The 7173-nt window shown below is 45.6% G+C and overlaps 1 pseudogene across 1 annotated transcript; it reads right to left on the reverse strand.

Moving 5' to 3' along the window:
* Positions 1-2777: 2777 nt before the first annotated feature.
* On the reverse strand, positions 2778-3189 carry LOC309538824 (protein S100-A6 pseudogene; annotated as a pseudogene). The gene has a single exon. The product of its transcript is annotated as a protein S100-A6 pseudogene (transcript).
* Positions 3190-7173: the final 3984 nt, after the last annotated feature.

The following is a 7173-nucleotide window of genomic DNA, read 5'->3' on the forward strand; positions in this document are numbered from 1 at the left end:
GCATGCCACCTCTGGTCCAGAAGCCCATGTATATTTAACCACCCAAAAAGTAACTCATATTCTTTGACATTCCAACAGAGGGTATTATTGTGTTGGCAGCAATTAATAAAAATTCTGCTTGGTGCTTTGTTGCAAATAGATTTGCCTTTGGGCTGGACCATCTGCACCAGCTTGCAGCTTTGCTTTGGTATTGTTTCACTTTAAGTTCTAGCCTTTTCCATGAAAAGATAGCACTGTACAGAAAACAGTTGTGTTCCTAAAAACCTGCCCCAAATATAACTCTGTGCTAATGCAGGGTTTGTTACACAGAAGTGGGATAGCTACACAACAGCAGCACTGAATAATTCATATTCACAGGCTCTATCAAATGAGATTTACCCTCTCTGCCTGTGCAATGTGTTTGCATTTCCATATACTTGCGATAATACTTAGATGAATGATAGTGGATACAGTTGAAATCCAAAATGATATGGGCATGACCAATCTATTCTGCAGAGGATCTCCTCTTAATTCTGTTTGGTATAACGTTCAATTGCTGTTTTGGTCTCTGAAAAGCAAAGCATTTATTTATTTATTTATTTATTTATTTATTTGCATCATCTTTAGGCCATACAGAACTCTTCAGCAGGTAGTATAAAAAAGTAGCTAATTCTAAATGCTACAGAGAGCAAAGTGTGATGTGGCAGACAGGTTGACAGAGCGATCCTATCTATGGTGGTGGGAGCTCCACATTACAGCCACTGCCACCACCTCCAGAGCCCTGCCAGCTCACAGCAGTTTGGATAGGTGGGAAGTACTTGTCTGTGATCAGTTTACCTTTTGATGTCTCTCCCACCCCCTGAAGTATGATATATGACAATTTCAGGGCTGCCATTGGTTTAGAGCTTTGGGGAGGGGTGTCTGAGGGGAATGAGTGTGCATAGGATCCTATGGATCTATTGGCTTTCCTGATGTGCCTGTTCCTGGCCACACTGCCATTGGAGAACCACCACCATTGGAACAGCAATGATGGTGGAGATTTTCATTGCCATGCAAGACAGACTTCCAGCAGCAGCAGCAGCAGCAACTTCTCAGACAGCAGAAAGGGAGGCCCACAGCACCCTGTGGTCTCTCACCTGTTCTCCCAGGTACCTAAGGATTTCTACCTTACACTGCACTCTCCTAAGAGTAAATCCCATTGTACTCAGTGAGGCTTGCTTCTGAGCAGACAAATATTTTTCAGCTGTGTTGTACTTCCCCTAGAAGAAAGTAAATGCTGTGTCCTTCATAGAAAGTAAATGCTGTGTCCTGGCTTTAGAAGCTAAGAGGTAAGTGCTGTCCTGATTACAAATTAATTTCAGTACTTTGTAGGTTCCAAAGTAATTCTCATTTCCTGCAGCTTTCACACAGGAAATTGTTCAGTGTAAGTAACTGTGAGTTGGACAAAGGCTTTTGATATTGTAAAGGAACCTCACTCTAGTCTTCAATAATTCTTTACCTACAAAAATAATTTGTCAGCATAATGGGTACTGTGTCAACCCCATGGGTGTCACCTAGTAGGCACTTTATAATCCTGCCAACGTAATGATTAAAATGTACTAGAAAATTGAATCAATCCATCAGTAGTACTCTATTCCTAGTGAGACTTTCAGTTCTTTATATCCACAAAATGCTTCTTTCTTCAGTTTGCACTGGAACCTCCAACCCAATAATTAGAACTGTACAGATAGGGATGTATGAAGGCAGTGGATGTGAACAGCCTGGAAGTGGAGTTTTGCAGCAGATTCTGGACATGTAACCTGTCACTCATGACTGCATAAAGAGGAGAGGTGCTGGTGGGCATAGAAAGCAGCAAAGGGGACATTGCAGGAACAGTTCATCAGAAGAAGAAGAGGACAGGAAGGAAGGAGAGCCATCAGCAGAAATCCAGATTTTGGGAGCCTGGTCACTAACCAGCACTGGAGCAAAGGCAAGGAAGGTGATAAGGTGGAGGCTTAGGGGATCCCCAATAAGGTATTAGTATATATACTTGTCAGGGGTTCAGGAGCAGAGGCGCAGGAAAGGGAGGAAACAGAGAGCGAGGGGGAGGAGTCCGAAGGAAAGATGAGTGATGACAACGACCCGAGATCTCCGAGTCTTTCCAGTGAATCGGAAGATTCACAGAAAGGAGCGCCAGTGGTCAGAACAAGAGGGGGCCTAGGGGGACACCCCAGGAAGAAGGGACCAGAGGGGGCTCAGAGAGCAGCAGTTGGAAATCGGGGCCAGCGTCCCCAGCAGAGCGCAGCGGGGAGGAAGGGTGCCAGGTATCAGGATCCGGAGGCTCTCCGCAGGCGGGAGGGCACGAGTCAGGAGTGGCCACGCCTCCATCAGGGAGCGAGGAAACGGTCAAGAGGAAGGTAGAAGGTTGGGCGCGCGCGCCAAGTTCAAATGCAGCGGAAGGCAGCACAGTAAGCAGCCCGGAAAGGGAGCCAGGTCCTAAAGCCCGCCGCAAGGAGACAGAAGGGTCCGGGGGGTCTGCGTCAGAAGAGTCCCGGAAGGAAGAGACCACGGGGGGCAGAGGGACCCAGAGAAGGAAGGAAAGGCGTAAGAGGTGGAGCAAGGCAAGGGTATTAAGTTGGTGTACAGGAGGCGGGGACTCAGACGGAGCTTCGCCGGTCTAGCTTCTAAGACGTAGAGCTGCACGCTGCAGCTTGAAAATGGAAACTGTAACTCAATAAAGACTTTTATAAAGTGAATGCTGGCTAGCGTGATCCTCTGTGAGCTAGGATCTGGAAGCAGCTCTGACAATACTGTATATATTTTTTTACAAAACTTAAATTTTATTGGACATGAAACCGCCCACAGAGGTATAATCCCGAACCACGATACCTCGCCCCACCGGGGTGTACATTTACGAACTCAAAGCTTCATTGTAAATCATTGCCAGGGCACCCAGGAAAGTGACGTATTCCTGGAAGTTCACCACTTGGTCCCCATTGTGGTCCAGATCTTTCATTAATGCCTGTATCTCTGCTTCCTGCAGTTTCAATGGTGAGCTCCTTCTGTATCAGCTCCTTCAACTCCTTCTTGCTTAGGGTGTTCTTATCGCCATCCTTGCTGGCGTATTTGTGGAAGATCACAACCAGCATGCCAATAGCTTGGTCAAGAGGTGCTGCCATGGTGAGAGATCAGAAGCAAGATGGTCCAGTGCTGAGTGGCAGGAAGTGATGGGGAACGTGGTCAGGTATTAGTATTGTTGAGAAATCCCTCTACACCTATACTTATAGCTCCCTGGAGGATCCCTATGATGAGTCGGGTCCTAAACTCTGCTGAAAGAGGTAAGGACCCTTCATGCCTTCTCTGAAGAGGTTAGTTGGGGCTCTGTAGGCTTTTCTCTTCATTGTGAACCCTCTATCTCAGGCATAGAAGCCAACTCCTAGGGCTCAAGGTCCCTTTGCCCCCCATAAAATATTTGCCCCCCTCAAGTTGATGGACATTGTCATTCAGATGGTATGTGTGTGCTGTGCCATGTGATCAATTGTGCAGGGCACACCTGGACTTCCCAATATTTCAGTCAAGTTGGCACCAATGCATTTCCGACACCATTCAGGTGTTTTTCCACAAGGGCTCATGCAGGATCACTCTGGAACGATCTGAGTTGGAAAATACAGTCAGGGGACAGACTTGATAGGCAGTTTTCCTCCCTCTGTTATAGTACTAGAATTTGAGGCCATTCAGCGAAGCTAAATGGTGGTAGGTTCAGGGCAGGCAAAAGAAGGCACTTATCAGGCATAGTTCGCTCCCATGAGACGTAGTGATGACTAGCAACTTGGACAGGTTTAGAAGAAGAAGAGACAAATTACTGGAGGATAAGGTTATCAATGGCCGGTAGAGACGGTGGCTGTGTTCCGCCTTCAGTGTCAGAGACAGTATGCTGGGAATCACAAATGGGGAGAGTGCTGTTGCACTCAGGTCCTTCTTGTGGCACTGTGAAAACAGGATGCTGAACTGGATGGGTCTTTGGTCTGGCTCAGCAGGCCTCTTCTTAATTATGGTCTTATTTAAGTTCTTAGGTGGGCAGGTTGCATATCCTTTCCTCACCCCACTAATCTAGTTCTTTCTCCCTTTCTTGTGAAAGGGGGGCAGGTTTCAGTGAGACATAGAAAAAGTGGCAAATAATTCACTTTCAGCTCTGCAAGCTTCTCACTGCTCGGAAAAGTTGGGGCAAATGTAATGGTATTAATGGTTAGACAACAAGGTATACAAGGGCAATTCTATAAGGCTGATCAATGACTTGGCATCAGTGATAAGCAACAAAAGCTAAATTGGTCTACTCTGCTGGCAAGGGATTATCAATGCCCACCACTTCTGCTGCCTCATCAAGAGCTAAAAGAGTTACCATTTAAGAGGGCAGGCTCTTACTCAGAGAAGTTTACCATTTAAAATTCAGCGTAAAGGAAACAGAGGAAGGGGAGGAGGGGCAGAAGGTATAAATAGGGAAGCAATATGTGGTTGTTTCAGTTACGTATGCTTAGGTTTAGTTATAGCCCCTATTACAGTAGGGCATGGAAGCACATAAATCAATATGAACATGGAAGCAATTATGCTATATAGAACCCCCTCCTCATCTTTAAACAGTCATTACATGTACCCAGTCCACATCTTTCACCTTCGCCTAAACGTCTTAAGAAACGGGAGCAGGAAAAGTGAGAATTGCTGGAAACCGATTCAAAAGCAGTTAGTATCTAGCTCAATTTATTTCAATAAAGAGCAGATCAATAGGGACCTAAAGCAGTCTGTCAATTTTTCTGTCACATTTATCAGAAATTCACTGACTTCAATCTTTTTCTTGCTGGCCGCTTCTTCATGGAAACTATCCTCACACTCAGCATTTAAATTTGCTAGGCACTCTTACTGTGCTGAACGCTAAGCAACAATCTTCCCTCCGAAATGGTCTGTCAGGCACTGTTTTCCTGAAGCAACAAGAAATGGCAGTATGCAGTGCAACTCAAAAATGCTTGCACCTTTAATAATATTTAAAAATTTTAAATATTAAAACAAACAAACAAACAAACCCAAAATCTTGCACATAAATACGTTAGGCCATAATTATTAAAAAGGGAAGATAAGTTCTGAGCCAAAATTGTCTGTATTATTTAACTATTTCCTATTTCCTGCTTCTTTTCCAAGTTAGTCCGAGTTAGCATGTGCTAGTGTTCACTTCTTGGCTCTAGCTCGGCCAAGTATAAAACCTACACTTCAAATGGCTTTGTTTGCCTTAATGAAGTTTAAGTTTGCTTTGTCTTTACAGCCAGCAGCTTTGCCAGGCTATTTCTTTCTGCGCACTGCTGCACTAGATTTCCCAAATAGCAACACCAATCAGGTGTGACCATGTGGAGTCAGGCTCACCTCTAAGGCAGAATTTTGACACTTGGGACATGGCATATCCAGCATGCATATTATATGAGAGGGCCCACTGTCACCTTTCAACAACCCAGAAGGTGGAAGTAAAACCGTACTGTTCTTTTTTTCATGCTTTGTCATATTAAATTGACTTTGAGGACCAAAAACTACATGTCCCTTCCTTGCTTTCCAAAGATACAGTTCTTCAAATACCTAGAGAAGGCAGGAAAACAAAGGAAGACAAGAAGGGAAAAACACATCCCCCTGCACATAAATTATTTCAGTGGTTAATGAGAAAAGAGTCTTCTAATGAAGCTCTCATCCGTGAAGATTGGAAAACAAACTGCAATGCATCCTCTTAGGTTCACAACAAAATACGAACCTGTCACAAGGCAGAGAAATAGGTCGCGTGGAAGTTAATGGAAAACCATGAATGGAATACATTGTGTCACAATGCATCATCCCAATTAAGAAATTATAGTTAGAGTTCTATTCACAGTGATTAATGTGCTTGATTGAATTATGGGGTGTTGGTTTTGTTTTCTTATATTAGAGAGTTTTTCTTATTTGTTTGAGTCGTTTCTGAAACTAGGATTGCTAACTCTAGAACTAAACATTTCTGGTATGGAGGGAAAGCTTGATGGTGGAGACAAGTCAGGGCAATAGAGCTCAAAGCAAATCTGATAATGGAGACATTGGGAAGAGTCCCATGAGAGTGAAGCCAAGTGTTAGAGTTTGTTATACTAAATGGGTACAGCTAAAAAAAAACCCCAGAGGTGGTGGAGAATCTGGCATTGCACCTCAAAAAATGTTGCAGCAGGTGATTGGCAGGTGGGTGTCTCCACAAATCTGTTTCACGGTTAAAGGTAAAGGTAAAGGTACCCCTGCCCGAGCGGGCCAGTCTTGACAGACTCTGGGGTTTGTGCGCCCATCTCACATCTATTGGCCGGGGGCCAGCGCTGTCCGGAGACACTTCCGGGTCACGTGGCCAGCGTGACAAAGCTGCATCTGGCGAGCCAGCGCAGCACACGGAACGCCGTTTACCTTCCCGCTGGTAAGCGGTACCTATTTATCTACTTGCACCCGGGGGTGCTTTCGAACTGCTAGGTTGGCAGGCGCTGGGACCGAACGACGGGAGCGCACCCCGCCGCGGGGATTCGAACTGCCGACCTTTCGATCGGCAAGCCCTAGGCGCTGAGGCTTTAACCCACAGCGCCACCCGCGTCCCGTTTCACGGTTACAAGACTCCAAAATAGACTTTATTCACCCTCTACAAGTTGGAGGGAGACTTTCTGAAGCAGGCGGCAGCTTCTGCTCATGGAAGCTCCAGGTATCTGACATAGAATCCCCACTTCAGACAGTTGTCTGCGCAACTCATTGGAGACAGAAACAGCAATGCAAGGGAGACAAAACTAGCTCACTCATCCCTGCTCTCCACATTCACACATTGTATTTCCAAATTTGTTTTCACACCAAATGTTTTGGGCTACAACTCAACTGGCTGGGGCTGATGAGAACTGTAGTCCCAAAATTCTGGAAGGCACCAGGCTGGTGACGGGCCGAGCTGGAGACTTTAGGTAGAAAGATGGCATAGTTTAAATGAAAGAGACCTGATCTGGAGAATAAGTCAGACATCTCACCATAGCTGTCAACCTTCCCTTTTTTTGCGGGAAATTCCCTTATTCCAGCACCGTTTCTCGCTGCTTCCCGCTGCTATCCCGGATTGTTAGATATCCCGTAGACTGTCCCCAGGACAGGTGAGGCTGCTGATCCCTTATTTTTGAGGCTCCCCGGGACAGGTGAGGCTGCTGA

Source organism: Podarcis vaucheri, assembly GCF_965113315.1.
Source record: "Podarcis vaucheri genome assembly, chromosome: 8".
Classification (NCBI taxonomy): Eukaryota; Metazoa; Chordata; class Lepidosauria; order Squamata; family Lacertidae; genus Podarcis; species Podarcis vaucheri.